The 16,656-nt window shown below is 35.0% G+C and overlaps 1 protein-coding gene across 3 annotated transcripts in view; it reads right to left on the reverse strand.

Annotated features, from left to right (window-relative positions):
- The window catches only part of furin (furin, paired basic amino acid cleaving enzyme), a 98,736-nt gene that overhangs the window by 71,401 nt on the left and 10,679 nt on the right, over positions 1 to 16,656 (reverse strand). The gene's annotated exons all lie outside the window — the stretch shown is intronic.

A 16,656-nucleotide genomic window follows, 5' to 3' on the forward strand; every position in this document is an offset into this window, starting at 1 on the left:
CATACAGTTTGAACCAAATGCCCGCTCAGACAAGGATAACTGAGACGGCCATGGTTCTAGTCGTCTACAAGTGGATGCATCAGAATGGAGTGGAGCAGGTAGCATGTGGCTCGCCATTGTAGGTCCTGCATCACATCTAAAAGCTTTATTCAACTGCATTTTTTTGTCTGCTCTAAATTCACGATTTGAATAAAGAAAGATACAGAAATGCAATTTTAAGCTTAATTTTCTTTCTACATGTCCTCCATCATGAGAAAAATGCTTCAAGAACACCAAAAACAGTTTTCATTGGAGTAAGTCTTTAAGTAATGTTTCCTTTTACAAAAATTAGGATCTGCTGTGACGTGAAATTAAATTTTGTCAATGGTGATTTTTTTTTATCACAGTCAAGTTAAATTTTAACAGATATTTTTAACAATTTATCAAACTTGACTCGAGCAAATTACACAATATTTAGGCAGCATAATAGCAAACCAAACGAAACATGAAAAGAATAAGAATCAGAATGACAACAACTCAAAGTGACACAAAGAATTTAAATGGAATATGTGGAGAATTGAAAGCTACGTTCTTCATGAAAATATCAAAACAAGGGGAAAAGAACAGCAATTTCTGTTTTGCCGAAAGCTGATGAGAATATAAAAGTTTTTTTAATAAAGATTTGAAGAAACAACTTAAAAATGGAAATCTCCCAAGCAGCTATACGTTTTATGATTTAAGAGTTTAAATTAATCATATTAAAACAGGGGATATAAATCCAAAACAGCAGAGCCACTGGAACTAAACTAGCTCTCACATTTGCAGTTTGGGGTATGTGGATTTATGTGGCAGCACAGAAAACATGAGAGAACAGCACTTACTATAAAGGATTCTTGTGCAATGTCCCATGATAGCCTTCATAACAGTGATAAATGGATCAAGCATTCTGCAGAGCTACAGCATATGAATAGCACATTTGAAATTTTTTTCATTAGACCTTTAATGGGAGCATTCCAAGGAAGATTTCTGCAGAATAGGGCAAAACGATTTAACTGCTGGAAACCATTACATTTTGAACCTATTCTTTTAGTTTATTTTGAGCTGCACATACCAAAGGCACTTCAGTGTGCTGAGCTGCTATGGCACCAAACAACCTTAGCAGATTAAGTACCAGTAGCAGGAAGTCACAAGTGCTTTAAAGTCTTCATGGATAAAGACTACATTAATAATAATGACAAAGATAAAATAACTCCATCCCTACATGGATTTGCATAATTTTTCCAAAACATGGTTCATTTACAAGATAAAGAAGTACAAACACAAAAAACAAACAAAAATAAAAACAACTTTCCTAATTAAACCAGTCTATTTGTGTGTGTGTGTGTTTTCTAATTATAGATCATGGGACAAAAAAGGTAAATTCATGTAAGTGTTTTTTATTTATTTTTATTTTTTTAAGTAACAGAGATATGTGAAGAAAAACAGACAATATTCCTACAGTGGACCCTTGCTATATTTGTTATTACACAGCGCATTGTGTTGCACGTTCTAATTAGCTGTAGACCATTATCAATGAATCTGCTATGTGGTGTGTCCGTACAGAACGCATACAGTTAGCCAACTTAACTACATACATAAATCTTCGATGAGCAGATCTTTGTTTTCATTCTATAATACTAGACTTATTTTTCTACAAAAGTAAGAACTTTGAGAGTTTTTCAACATGAGAAAAAGTGTGAAAATGGTCTTGTCTGTCTGAAAAAAGTGTGTAGTGAAGGGTTTAAAATATCTACCGGTATATTAATTTTAAAAAATTCACAAATTTCGCCCATTGTGCGCTATTTTAGAACGTAACTCTTGTGATTAATGAGGGAACACTGTTTTGTTTTAGAACTGTTGCACTTGTGCATTAGAATTCATAGCAGCCTCACTAAGCTTAGGATCCAGCATCAACACAGGTTAGATGCAGACTAGTGACTTGCTGCCATTTTTCACATGATATCATGATGTAAATTGGAAATTTATTGCGTTCATTAATTCCCCCAACAACTAATGAGAAGGAGTTTAAGCTGTGGATACATTCCTCTTCACTATAACTCAGGAGTGTGAAATTGGTCTTTTATCATAGTTGAGAAGCGCCGACTGAAACAAATGTACGTTTTAGTTGGCTCAAGTCATTAAGAACAAAAGACAGAGAAAGAACGTTGTAGACAAACAGTCAGGAGGTCTAGAAAGGCTCTATGTCACTGTTGCAGCTTAAATCCCTACATATCTGTGAGAATTTCTTTATCAGCAGTCAAAAGCGTGGAAGTGATGCAACCATTTGAATTAAGATTTCCGATACGTTCTGGGCCAAATGCTCAATTCTTCATGTCAGTTTTATTTTGAGGAATGTAATATGAAAAGCCCATGTGTCCTTTAAATTTTGGAGAAAGTTGCCCAGGCGGCATCACAATGAAGAACTAAAATGGGGTGAAGACTGCAACACTACTCTGTATTCATCCTCTACTGCGATAGTCTTGCCACATGGCAGACACTCTTTCTACATTATTCAGGCTCAGAATCATCTGGATCTATTGTAACTAGAGCACACATCTATCTCTAAATGTATTTTTTTTTCTTTTTACAATGGCACCTAACCACCCATCATCCACACATACATAGTGCCTCTAATGGTTTGTATGGATCATTAGGCCCCCATATACATAACTGCAGTCTTTTATTTAAAATCCATACATTCATTATAGAGAAGTAGTTTATTTCTTTTATTATAAATACATTTTAAAGAATCTCTTACGGAAGATAGTGTATTTGTTGGTTTTAATCACAAATCATAAATAAACAACACTTGACGATAACATTTGGCTAAAGCTTGTCACGTCCTAAAAGACATTAAAGCAACTCTTCGCTGAATTATAGAGATGAAGTATGTAAAAACATGAAAAGGATTTGGGGAAGTTGAACAGCCTTTTGAAATAAGGATTTATAGAATACAATATATCAATATAATAAATGTTGTTTTTATGATGTTCTTGTGGGATTTTTCTGATTATGGACAACATAGGTAAAGAAAATAACCTTAAATAACTTTTCAGAGAATTTCTTTATTCAAATAATTTTGAATAAAAAAAAATGCAGATGGAAAAAATGATTATTTGCGATGCAGAACATTTCCTGCCAGGCCACAAGCTCCCACAAGTGGTAGGGTTGCTCTGTGCCAAGGTCACAAAAATACTTTAGAAGCAAATCTATTATGAATTACAGCCACACAATGTCCTAGAAAATGGCACAGATCCCCCCCCCCCCCGCAAATTCTGGCTTAAAACAGCATAATCAAGATAAAAAGACCACTGGGAACAGTTTTAAAAAGTTCAAAAGATGCTCAGAGTTGGTCTTTGACCCTTTAATATCAGATATAAATAAAACCCTCTCTTTGACATGCTGTAAATCTTTGACCTTTTACATGATCACTGTGAAACAGCAATTCTGAGACAGAGAAAAGCAGCTTTTCAATTCTTATTTGAATCTATATCCATAATGGTGCAAAGCCACTTTTCTTTCTTTCACAGAATCTGTTGATTTACTGTACGTTGATTGGGTAAGTACTTTGATATAAAACCTTCTTCATATCAGCGCAACGCAGGTTTATTCCACTTTAAAATTACAATAATTGCGTAAACCGGTTGAAGAGTTTTAGTAGTCACAAGAATATAAACACTGGAGTTAAAGGTTAAACTACACAATTTTGAGACTCCCGACAAATAATGTAAAAAAAAAAGTTTTGAAGCCAAAACAGAATTTTTAGCAATATTCCAGATTCATATATTTTCCAAGGCAAAGGAGTTGTCTCGTTATTAGGTAATAACAGGAATTCATTTTTAAACAGAAACACAAAAACACACACAACCCAAGGCACAGGCGATTGTTGCCCTTCAAACATTCATAAGAGTTGAACTTGTACATGTTAAAAATTCAGTTTTTATAGTTCATTTAATAGGGTTTCCAATTGTTTTAATAAAGTGTAAAGAATATTTGGAATATAAAAAGTATCGATATAGACAGAGTTGGTGATATTTCTGCTTTAAAATGGAGTTCCCAAAATAAGTCCACCTGCATTCTAAAATCGTCAGGAAGGAGTCAACTGATCACTAATAGTGCAAGTCAGAGAGACAGAGCTACCTTGTTATTTCACCATCACTCTTTGTCTTGTCTGCTAAATTGCATCACTCTGCCATTGATCAAGTGTCACGCTTCAGAAGGAGCCTTAACAACAGCCCCACAGACCTCTTACTTCTCCATTTTGCTCTCTACGCAAAGGTCATTCTTTTACCCGTACAATGGTACCAAGTACATCTTCTTCTTCTTCTACCCAACCTTTTTCTATTATCATGTCGGCTCATCAGACTTTAAGATGGATAACAAAAGCCCAGAGAACATTACAGAAATAGCTTGACGGTATATAAAACCACATGCTATTGGTTGGAGTTTATAAAGGTTTTACTTGATTTGTTTTTCTCATGTTATTAGAAAATGGATGTATCCGCCCCCACATGAAACCTTTTATCAAAACACAAAAATAAACCAGCTAAAAGAACACAATGGGGTCAGAGACACAATGAGAACATAATAGTACCTCCCTTCTGAAAAGCAAAGCCGTGCACCTGTCAGCAATTATCTATTTGTTCTTGTCTTTCTTCAGAAAATAAAATTAAAACATGAAATAAAGCAATGTGAAAATCCAAATTTGAATTGGCCTGTGTAGAAACATGAGCTAATATTAGTTTTTTCTTGTTTTGCTGCTCACTTGAAGAGTTTTGATGCATTATTGTTCAATACAAGCATTACTAACTTGTTAAAGAGCTTTACCTGCATGTGCAAAAGAAGTCCACAGTGACAAAGTATTTATATTACAATAAGATGAACTAAATAGATTTAACAGTTGCAATGCCTTCAACAAGATCTAAAAAAGATCATCGTTGTGGAAATTGAATCAGTATAATTTTAAGTTTAAAAAAGCTATTATTAAAATTGTAATTGAAGGACTTAACCATTACCTTTCGCTCTTTAAAATCATAATTAACTCGATAAAGGTTTTTTTAATTACCTGATTCTAAATAATTCATGTTCAGAGTAATAAATTATGTATAATGTTGGTTCTTGATTCCTCAGTCATAGTAAAATGAAGTAGCTTTGCACATTTACACTGCTCCAATGAGGCATTCAGGGAGTCTGACAGCTGAATGCAATATTGGCTGCAAACTGATTAGACAGCTCCTTCCATATGTGGATAGCAGTTTTCCCTCATATGTATCCAGATCGCTTCCTTCTTATTTTCATTTTTTGGCCTTTGTTGAAAAGCAAATAGATTGCATTTTTAATAAACACAAATGTTATTATGAAAACGGTTTGGAAAAGAAGGAGGAAAAATTCATTCTTGTCCACATTGTTCGAAGACCAAGGAAAATAAATATATATATATATCTTTATTACAGAAACTGACTTAAAAACCATAATCCATATAAGGATTTAACATGTTAAAGTAAATAATACAAAAGTGTAGCACGTAAGCTACTAATTTGACTGTACCGCATGAGCGGTGCAGCTATCAACATGAAAACGGTTTGAAGAGCCCAAGGCTGTCTCAAGGCCTTTGTTTTTTAAAACATGTGCATGGAAACGAATTAGCTCACAATCCCTGCAATATAAAAGCTATCACAAAAGGCGTTTTTATCAAACTTGTTCAGTTAGTGTGTGAATGGCTACGCTGACAGCAATTTAATCTAGTTGCCTCAGGGAGTGATTATTTTCAGTTGGCATTATTGTTACCTTTTAATTGATGTAATTCAACCAATTCCTTCAAAATGACACTAATGAGTCCTAATGAAGAAACAGGAAAAGTTAGACGGTAAAACATTAAAATGTCTTGCCTACTTCTGATCGTTTTGTCAGGTTGCAGGTTCCCTAAATGCAGGTTCTAAGCTGAAGCGACTTTGTTTGGCAGCAGCTGCATTATAGCAGCAGTTATGACTTTTACAGACAGTGGCAGTAATAATTGCAACTGTAACTATGCAAGTAACAGGTTTAGTGTGTCAATTCCAGAAAACCAATTACAAAAATGTTTTTCCAGCCTGTTTCACTGTGTTTAAAACAAATATAAGGCAATGTTAGTATATGTGTACTGATTTGTTTATTACTGAAAGTCAACAAACTAATCATTTTTAGACATCAAGGTTGGATTGTGCCAAATTTGAAGTTTTGTGTCACATCACAAGTGTGCAAAGGTTTTTCCAAGAGGTCAGAATCCTGAGCTCTTGCCTCTGATTTCGATTCTACAATAACCCCTCCAGTGGTTGTGTTCATACTGGCAAAAAACAATCCTCACACATCACATGGTAATTATTATGTTGCAGTGAAAACCAGCTGGTGAACAACTCTTTTGGATTTTTAGTCTTAGCTCAAACCAAGTTGAAGCTTTTTTAAGTACTGCTGTTTAATGCAGGTTGTAGCCAACATTTGTGTTAATGAATGGTTTGCATAAACCAGGCAACCCTTCAACTTTATTTATATGTGAGACATTTGAAATAAGAGTAAACAAATCATCTGACTACTGTAAATAATACATGTGGTGATAATCCTCGACTAAATGAAGAGGAATAGCAGCCAGCAGTACAAACTGCATACACACCTCAACTATTATGGGATGGGACGTGTGAATCCGCCTTTAATGGCCAATTTGGTGAAAATAAGTCGAAAAGGAAAGAAAAGAAAAATGTACGAGTCTAAAACTGACACTGTATTAAAGTTATATACCAACTCTGGACAACACTAAACTACTAATAAAAGTATAATTGTAATTCTCTTATTCTCTCTATAGGCACATAAAAGCCTATATAAGGCAACATTTCATCTACAAGGACCTAAAATCTGTTTGTCAGCTTATTTCCTTTTTTTAAATCCATTTACATTATAACATCAACCCTGTAAATGTTTTTCCTGTCTTTCTTGAAATATATTAGGTTTGCAAGTAAATGCAGGCATTGCTGTGAAAACTCACACACATACAAATATTAGCTCATTAAATAAAGATGCAAATACATATTTGTAAATATGTATTAAATACGCATTTTATTTAAAAAGTACACAAAGTGCTATAAAATTCTAACAATAATAATCTTTTGGAAACAAATTGGTGCTCTATTTCAGACTATTGCATCATGGTCAAAGTACATCCCACCCGTAATGACCATGGATTTAGGGGCCACATCCCAGTCTTTACCAACATTTCCTTTCTTTCCTCAACATGAATTTGCAGGATATTTGGAGTACACCAACCCATTTGTTATCCCCTTTCTATGTCACATGTAGCTAAGTACAAAGAAAATAGGCATCTTCTCTGCATGGTATTTGCATTTTAGATGTAAGAAAACTGTTCGATCAAAGTGCAACAACATTTACATGAATGCAGATTTTCTGTAAGACTGCATGGGAATCTGACTATAGACAAAATGTAAACTAATATTTTCAAATCAAGCTCACTCTCACTCAAGAAAACCGCTGATATTGACATTTACCAGATAAAAAGCAAATGTTAATGCAGACAAATGGTTAATGACGAGCAAGAAAACAACTTAAAATTGAAGAGATGCTGTATTTTTGAAGATGTGATTTTTATGCAACACCACATCATCTAAAAGCAAATACATTTTCCCAGCTTCATATGAATCCTGTCTGTTTTCATTCATCTTGTGGCAACTATTTCAACTAATTACAGTTTATACACCATCAAACTAGGGTTTTTTTCTTTAAAAAAAAGCAAAAACATCTCTCTTTAAGAACTTTTTCTATCAAAACTACTGAAAACATGTCTTTTAAAATGTTGCTCTGTTGTAACTATATGAAATTATAAAGCTGTAATAGCTACATAAGTGTTGAATTGAAAAAAGTTTCAAGATGTAAATGAGGATTGGAAGTAGAGTTTAGTATGAAGCTGATCACATTTTGCAGAAGTTTTAAGGCAACGGTTATAGACCTACTCTGATGAAAATTGTGTTTTTGGTGTTCTTAACATGTTCTTGCAGCATTTTATCATGACAGAAGGCAAAGAAAACCAAGATTAAAATGCGTTTCTGAGTATTTCTTCATTCAAATCATGGTGAATCAGGATCATACAATCAAATCCAGTTGAAAAAAGCTTGTAGTTTTTGGGTACAAACTATAATCTACAGAACTCAAGCTCCCTGCTCTGCTCCATTCTAATGCATCCATTTGCAGAATATATCCGTGTATGTTTATTTTCTTCCCTATTTTGAGCTGGCATCTGGCTCCAAATTATATGACTGGTTGCAATAGTAATGTTAGCCTAGGTTTGTGGGGGCTGTAAGCTGATTGGAGGCTTACTCCCCGCTAACGCTACCGCCCACAATTCTGAGAAGAATTTCTGATGATCTACTGCCGCTGTGCAGAAATCATATTCTAGAAAATACGCCGTTTTTTATTTTATTTCTTTTTTTTAGCTAAAAACTGCGTAAGCAAAATGAAAAGAACACTGGGAATGCTTTTAAAATAAATAAAAAAATGATGAGTGGGGTGTGAAAAAATAGATACTTTTGGACAAAGTGAAGTTTTTTTTGGACAAGATTAAAATAAACAGAGAACATCAGATGACCGTCTGGTAGCCTGACTGCAGGGGAAAGCAGCCAAGAATCGATGGGCGAGAACTTGCAGCTGTGCTTAAAGGGCCTTTCAGGTGAAGACCTCATGAAGCTGGCTGAAAGAACTCCAGAACGGTTTTTAAAGGCTTAAATCAAAAAACTCCTACACCCATGGATATTTTTTTAAACATTTATTTAACCTTTGTGGATTTTCAATCTTTTTTTAAATTGTACCCTGACCAAGACAGGGGGCAGCTAGGAGCGGCAACAGTTGTAACCCTTTTGCAGCCCTTTCAATGCAGATTCAAGCTCTTTAGAAAACAAAACCAATTCGAGAAAAATGCAGTTCAGCCTGTAATCCCTCAAGGCATCATGGAAAAGAAATAAACCTACATCAATCTATTGTTAGCCACCTAACCTCAAAACAAAATAAACATTCTTCCAGGCTGCAACAAAAATGAATGCATAGATGTTGCATTATTCTACTTTCCAGTGTACCTGTCTTGGCAGAAAAATAAATAAAAATAAAGAAAATAAATCCAGCGTTTTATAATGCTATATCCTCTTTGAGTCTTGATTTGGGTAACTTAACCACATGTAACAAATAATAAGGTTCCTACACAGCTTGTCAACAGATTTACAGAAGTTAAATTTAGGTATTTTTAAGAACTTTTTAGGAATACTCAAAATCTAATTTAAGACTGTATGTACAAAGAAAAAGAAACAAACAGCCGGAGTCTGCCGTTTCTTACTCTGCACATGGGATTCGATTGCAACGATGCCGATGATTTTTGGCAAACAGTGTAGCCACCATGAGTTTTGACTATTTTCAAGCTATTTCTTCATGAATCTGCACATTTTCCTGTCTCTTGCACAGATGAGTGTGAGGTAATTAGCTAGCTGAGTTAAAACTATTTATGCCCAGTTCCTGATCGTGAGACAAAACGTATCCTGGACAGCACATCTTCAAAAATATCAGCGTTTTTACTTTTTTGTTCCTGCATCAACATTCTTTCCTTGAAGCAACAGTGAAGTCAAACAAAAGAATTGTTCCAACTTCAATTTGCTCCAACACCATCAAAAGTCAATAACCACCATTTAAGAATAAGCTCAATCTGTAAAAATCCTCCCAGAAGATCAGACTTGAATGAAAAGGAAGAATGCACACAGTCACAATGGCTTCCATATCTCAGAGGAACAGAGAGCAGACTGATAAGACTTCTTCACTGCTCGCTGCTTCAGCCATCTCTTCTGCTATAACTTCTGTCTTTGGCAACCCTTTCTGGAGTCTAACACACCTAACTACAGCCTTGTAACCAATGAAATACTACTCACATGCATAGATTACATTTTATGGGTCTAAAAAGAAAAACACTTTCAATGCCTTTTGAAAAATAATTTCTATAGATTTTTTGGTTCAGCGCCAGCCGACTTCTTAGAGATGATTTTGAAGACAGCTAAAAGGTTTGTGAAGTGAGGCTCTATAAATTGAAGTAGTGCATTTAATGACATGCAGCTTGGATACATGAAGGCATAATTTGCTCTGATAAGTAAATACAGGGAGAAACCTGGGACCTGGGAGTTCCAGGAGTGGAATAACGATTCAAAAGATTGGTATACAGAGACAGGGAGTATTTGAGTTAGATACCAAGGGAATATAAAAGGCTACGAAAACTAAATTTAATTATCAACAAAAAATGTTGTCTTTCTTTTTAGAAATTAATGTTTGACATTTTAGAAAAAATATGTAATAAAAAGAGTAATTTGTGAACGCATATATTAGAAAAAATAAATACCAATGTCATGTAAAATACAAAAGAGTCTCTTCATTACCCAATTACAAAGCTGAAGTGGTCTTGAAACATTGGGAAGCATACAGTGCTGCCATGGCAGGGAAAAAAGCCCTTCCTTCTCTTGGCTTTGGAGTTATGCTGCTCAAAATAATATTCTGCAAAATCTCTCCATGGCAACCTACAGAGGTGCTTGGAATTCGTCAAGTCTGTCGTTTTCTTTGTTCCATCATATTTTTGGCAAAAAAAAACCCAAATCAGGTTCCCCTAAACTTAAAAGTAAATGAAGGCTTGTAAACAAAGTAAAAGAAATCTTGTGCCTTAAGAAAGAAAAAAAAATTCCCTATCAAGAATCTGTGAGTTGCAATGTTTGCCTGAAATTTTATGGTAAAAATAGACATGGTTTCAGTAAATGTGAAATGCAGCGCAAGGGCTTCAGCCTTTAAAAAAAGGACTTTGTTCAAGGACCTCAAACAAAATACGTTTCTAAGGTTACAAAACTCTGATATATAAGACTTTCTGTAAATGTACTCTTACAAGATTCAGTTGACATGTATATACAGTTTTTTAAATATTGATTATTAATTTAACAATTATTTTTCACATCAGAAGCATCTTAAGACACACAAGGACTTGTGGATAACATAAGCTTTAGCATGTATTTTTGAATAGGTACCCTGAAAAAGTATCATCTCATCATCCATTTTTAGAGATTATAATGGCCCCTGAATTTAATAAAAAAACAGCATATAAACATGGATTTTTTTGTTTCTCCTTGAAGCGTTATTCCCATTTTTCCTCCACAAGCCTTTTCTTGATGTTTTTACATCAGTAAAATATTTCATTTAACATGATTGGCTTCGAATCTCATGTTTAATGGGATTTTATCATTTCTAAATATTGAAAGTTAGCTTTTGTTAGCTTAAGTAAGTCTTTTCAAGTAAAGAAAAAGCATGGAATGACAAGATTATGATTATTTGGTGTTTTTTTTTTTTCATTTCCTCTGCTTTGTGTTAAAAACACTGATAAGGAACAAAGAGTTCAAAGGTTACTTTCCTGTTTCTGTTTTCTGCATGATTTCATTTCTTTTTTTTCCCTCCTCCACTATCTCTTCAGTTGCAGACTTTAGATCTGCTTTTTCATTTGCATTCAAATGTTCCTACGAATTAAAGAAGTTAGATGAGCAGCGGCTTGAATCTAAAACTCTTAAAAGGCTCAGTTCGTCCACTCGTGCTTCAACTTAAGTGTTGCAAAGGAAGCAGACTACTGTGGCAGGCTACACAGCTAATCAAATTATGAACACGGTTTTACTACAGTTAAAAAGTGAGTCGTGAGCAATAAACATGATCAGTAAGCCTCGGCTGTGACAACAAAAAAGGCTCAAAACTCTAAGTAAATTTATGAATATTTATTAGGAAGAGTCTACTTTAAATTATTCAACTTTGACCAGAGCTGTCGCACAACATTAGCTCAAACTTGCTTTGAGACTAGAGAACACTGTGTAAACACACCAGTCAGACGTAAAAGCTGGCAGCTTCATTATCATTAGTATATGCTAATTTTCAACAGTCATGACTTTTTATTTTTATTTAATGGTATTTCGGCACTGACTGATCTCAGCAGCTACTAATGCAAAACAGAAGCTGTTAGCTATGAACTATTTCTACAGTTTTATTTTCACTTTGACCAACAGGTTGTCATACTTTTGTCACTTAAAATTTAAAATAAACAGACATGATTAAAACAATCTTTTCCCACTCATTTATGAGTGTTGTCTGTAAAACTAAAAATGAAGTCAAGCATTTCATTAAAAAAATGTATCCTTGTGATGAAGTAGTTTTGTGTACTTGTCACTATTCTGTCACAGCTCATTTTGTTTGTTCTCACAGTTATAGGCTGACTGTTTCAAGCGAATGACAAAAGACACACACAACTGGTTTGAATTTATGTGCAATGTTTCTCACTTTTCCTTCCTGGTTACCAGAAAGCAAAAGCCCTCACTTCCTGTTTTTGAGGGTTGGACGTAGGGGAGAAGAGTGGGGAAGGGTGTTTGGATTCATTTGATTACCTTTTCAGTCGTCTTTTTTTTTTTATGTCTGTTTTTTTTAAGTTCAAATAAATGTTCAGTCTTCAAGAAACCCGTATCTTTTGTTGTGTCTTTCTTTTCTTGTTCAGTTCAAGTGGCTTTCTTCCTGGGTGGGGCCATGGAGCCTATAAAAGGTGGAGGATTTGATTGTTAGGGGAGGCTGAAGAGGGAAGAGAAAGTGTGAGCTGTGGAGAAAGGGCAGCTTTGACAAATAAAAAAAAAGGATACTGTTCGTAGACCTTTTGGACATTGGCCTTTCTATGTAAGCCAGGCCACTCTGGTCACATTACATTGTGACAATCCTACTCTTATGCCCGAATTCCCTCTCTACTCCCTAACTACTAAAAACAGTTCAGTGCCCTCAATTTTTAAAGCAATTTGGACACTGTGCTCAGCATTTTTTCTTTTTAAATGGCAAGTATGATGTCACCAGTCTCCCGAACTAAAAACCTAGTAAATATGAACAATTTAGAAAGGCTATTTATGAATCCACTGTGTTCTGATGATGAAATCTTGAATGGTTTAATTGTTCAAACGCAATGCATTATGGTCTATATTCGTCAATCTAGTGAGCATCGATACACTGCTTTTTGCAGACTTCTAGGAAATTTACAAGGCACCCAATTTTGAAATTGTAGATTCGGACAGCACTACAAAATGCAGAATGCACTATGTAGTGAGTAGTGAAGGAATTCTGATATTACCTTATTGTCAGTTTTATAAATCATCATCACATATATATGTGGGGCTTTTTCAGTGTTTTTAAGTGTTTTAAATGAAATCCCATAAATCCTATTTTCTAACATTCAACCCTAGTTTTTTCACTGATATATCCCTAATTCAACACTCCAAAAAGGCTAGTTTTGATTTGAATCCATGCTAACAAAGCCATAAAGCCTTCATACCAGGAAAAATTCCCTCTTACTCACATTTATCAATTTCATAAAAGCAACACAAACTAAAAATGAATTCTAAAAAAAGGCTTAATTATTAATAAAATATAATACAGAATTGGACAATTGTTCCTACCTTTAGTTTTTTTACATGTATCTCATGATATTATTATGGTCTATTAGCACCTCTGCAGATTCCTTCTACAGAAATGTTTTTGTGCCACGAGATACCACACAGATTAGGTATGACTTCATGAATCTATGAAAGCATTGCAGATATTGGCTTTTCAATTTAAATGTTTCACACTTTAATAGGAGATTCCTTTGACAGTGCTGGAGTATTCATGTGCACAGTACATTGTGAATGACACCGTTAAAGCCTCTGAAGTTCTTAAAATAACAGTTTTCTCTAATGCTGCCTAATTTACATGATAATGAATGTTAGCGTGTCAGTCATGCCCTTGCACAAAATACACACAGTATTTTATATATGGGGTCTATTTGGAAATGAATCAGTGACAACACTGTTCATCTTTTTTTCTATAAACCGTATTTTGCTTATTACTTTGATGAGGATTTATTTTTAGTTTTCTAATTTTTCCCCCCCATCAAAAAAAACAAACAAACACGTTTATTCCAAAGTTACAATTTTCTCAAAAATGACCTGCGGTGCCGCACAGATGGTGTGGGTCGCTTGTAGTGCAAGCCTAACAAAGATTTAATATAAACTCTAAAGGGAAAAAAAAAAATCAAGCTCCAGTGCAAAATGAAAACAGGATAAAAGCGGTCACTGTAAGCAATCCAGCAGTTGTCACAGATTGGTATAAAAGCCCCAAAAAGATTGGAAATAGATTTCATGAATTTTTTTATCATAATAAATGAAATATCCGCTCACTGAATAAAACAGTTCGTCAGCAAGTTGGTCTGTCACACAGTTAGCAGGGTATTATGTTCAGATTTATGGACAGTAGTTTCGATAAGATTAAATTCTATCCAGCACAGAGTGATTGTATATGTGTGTGTGTGTTTGGAAAATTGGATTTTGCAGAAACTTTATAGGTTCTATCAGCTGGCACAGGATTCAATCTAACATTTGCTTTTTACTAGAAAATGCAATGCTAACTGTGCAAAAGACAAATGCACACCGACTGTGTTCTTGTCATTTGTCCAGGATGGCTTCAACTAGTAAGGTAAGGTTGCAACCCTCTTTTTTGCACATAATATCACTGCTTGCTTTCTGCAATAATAACTAAAAAAAAGCTACAAATAGAAACTGACCTGAAGATCATGATATAGAAACCTAGAAAGACATAAAAACATAAGCAAAGACAGCCAGACGTCTACTCTTGGGTGAGTCAGTCTATCAACACCCACAGAGCCTCCCCATTCTCACAAAAACAATGAATCTGACTGGGCTCACCAAGAGCACAACATGGCATTTCGCTATAAAGTCTGCCTACAACTCCTACGCATGCTCACTGCATTAGTGAAAGAAGAAGAAGAAGATCAAACAAAACAAACAGTATTGAGAGCATTACCAAGAAATGAATATAATGAAGCTTAAAGACAACTCTTAAAATGTCAATGCACAGCAGGAAGTCTTAATGACATTTATACTTAAACCTTTGTATTCAACAAGTGCATGAAGTCGCCCACTGACACGCTTTCTGTTTCTATGATCCACTTAAAAGAACTCGCACTAAAGCAATCTAAATTAAAATGCAAATTAAGGAAAAACAGAAAAAGACATTTTGAGGAACCGTCATGAACAGTTACATTACGATCTGTAATTCGCATAAGTAATAAAAATCCTATTACCTCCTGATTATGCATCAGCCTGTTAGCGCCCTTCAAATTCCTTATAAACTGGGCAGTAAGGATGATGGGAAATGACTGAGATGTGTCCACAGAAAAACCATACCTTCAATCAGATTATGTCCAGAAACTACTGAGAGCAAGAACATACTCATCCGACAAGTATTGCGAACTCCAAGAGACTTCGAATGAAAGGTAATTTCGGTCCCCAACTACTGGCTCAAGTCGGACAAGTGAAATGTTTTAACCCGCCCCTTTGGGAAACTATGGGTTCATTTCAGTTTCCGTCTCCTGGACTGCACAGCTTGATGTCCCTTGAACTACATTGACAAACTGTCATAACGCATCATTTGTTTGACACAGAAAATGATTTGATGAATACATTCACAGATCTTCACATATCAATCATATTTTTGTGACAGTCCATTACTTACAGAGGGAAAGAAGCAAGCCAAACATCTACATTAATGCAGTGTGATAACAGGCAGAAGCTGGAAATGTTTTGGGGAAGGTAAGATTTGAAGTGTTGTGCGAAAAAACAAAAAACAAAATATAAAAAAAGCACAAAAAGCTTGGCTTAGAGGAGAAGTTAAAGAATGAATATAATTTTGAGGGCAGAACAGACCATAGCCTTTTTGGCCAGTCCACTTCAAGACAATCCATGGGTTCTCCATCCAAATCGATCCGTAACCCAACATTTTTTTATTTTACTCTCCAGTGCAATAGTTTCATTCTCTGTTAGACTGAATCAACCTCACTAAATCAATACCAAAACAAAATCTATATTTTGACAATGATAAATCTTCAGACAAGTTTTCCGTCAAGTCACAGCTTTAAAAACAAGACAAGCAATCGAGTGTATTTAATGCCGCCACATTTGTCCATTTTCTAGCGGCACACCCTTTTTGACCACTGTTTGCAGGACAAACACAACTCCAAACAACATTTGAGTTTGCACTCTCTGCCAAGCTCTATATTTGACTAAATAAAAGAAGCAAAGCTGAAGCAGGAATAATTTTACAAACCTCTCTTTCAGAAAAATCTTCTCTATTTGAGGTGGGTAGAGGAGGGATGGGAGTCTGCTGAACCTCCTACGCATATTCTTAAGAAGTAAGACGGCTGTTCACTGGTGTATGTAGCACTCAGGCAGCTCCGCAGAGACACATGCAAATGAAGTAAAATCTCAAGTGGAGGAACGGGGGAAGGGGGGGGGGAACCAAATAGTGACTCACTACTGTCGAGGGCTTAGGATAAATAAGAGAAAGTTTTGCTTTGGGAGCATTTTAATATTCAAGCAACTAAACAGACCTTTGAGAGAACTTGTCTCTCTACATCTCTTTTTGACATTTTTTCTCCCTATTCGAAAGCGCAAACCTGTTAATTGCCGTTAGCAGAAAATTCCTAGAGCAAATATTGAAAGTCTGGAACTAAAATGTATCTAC

This window comes from Oryzias latipes, chromosome 6 (genome assembly GCF_002234675.1).
Source record: "Oryzias latipes chromosome 6, ASM223467v1".
Taxonomy (NCBI): domain Eukaryota; kingdom Metazoa; phylum Chordata; class Actinopteri; order Beloniformes; family Adrianichthyidae; genus Oryzias; species Oryzias latipes.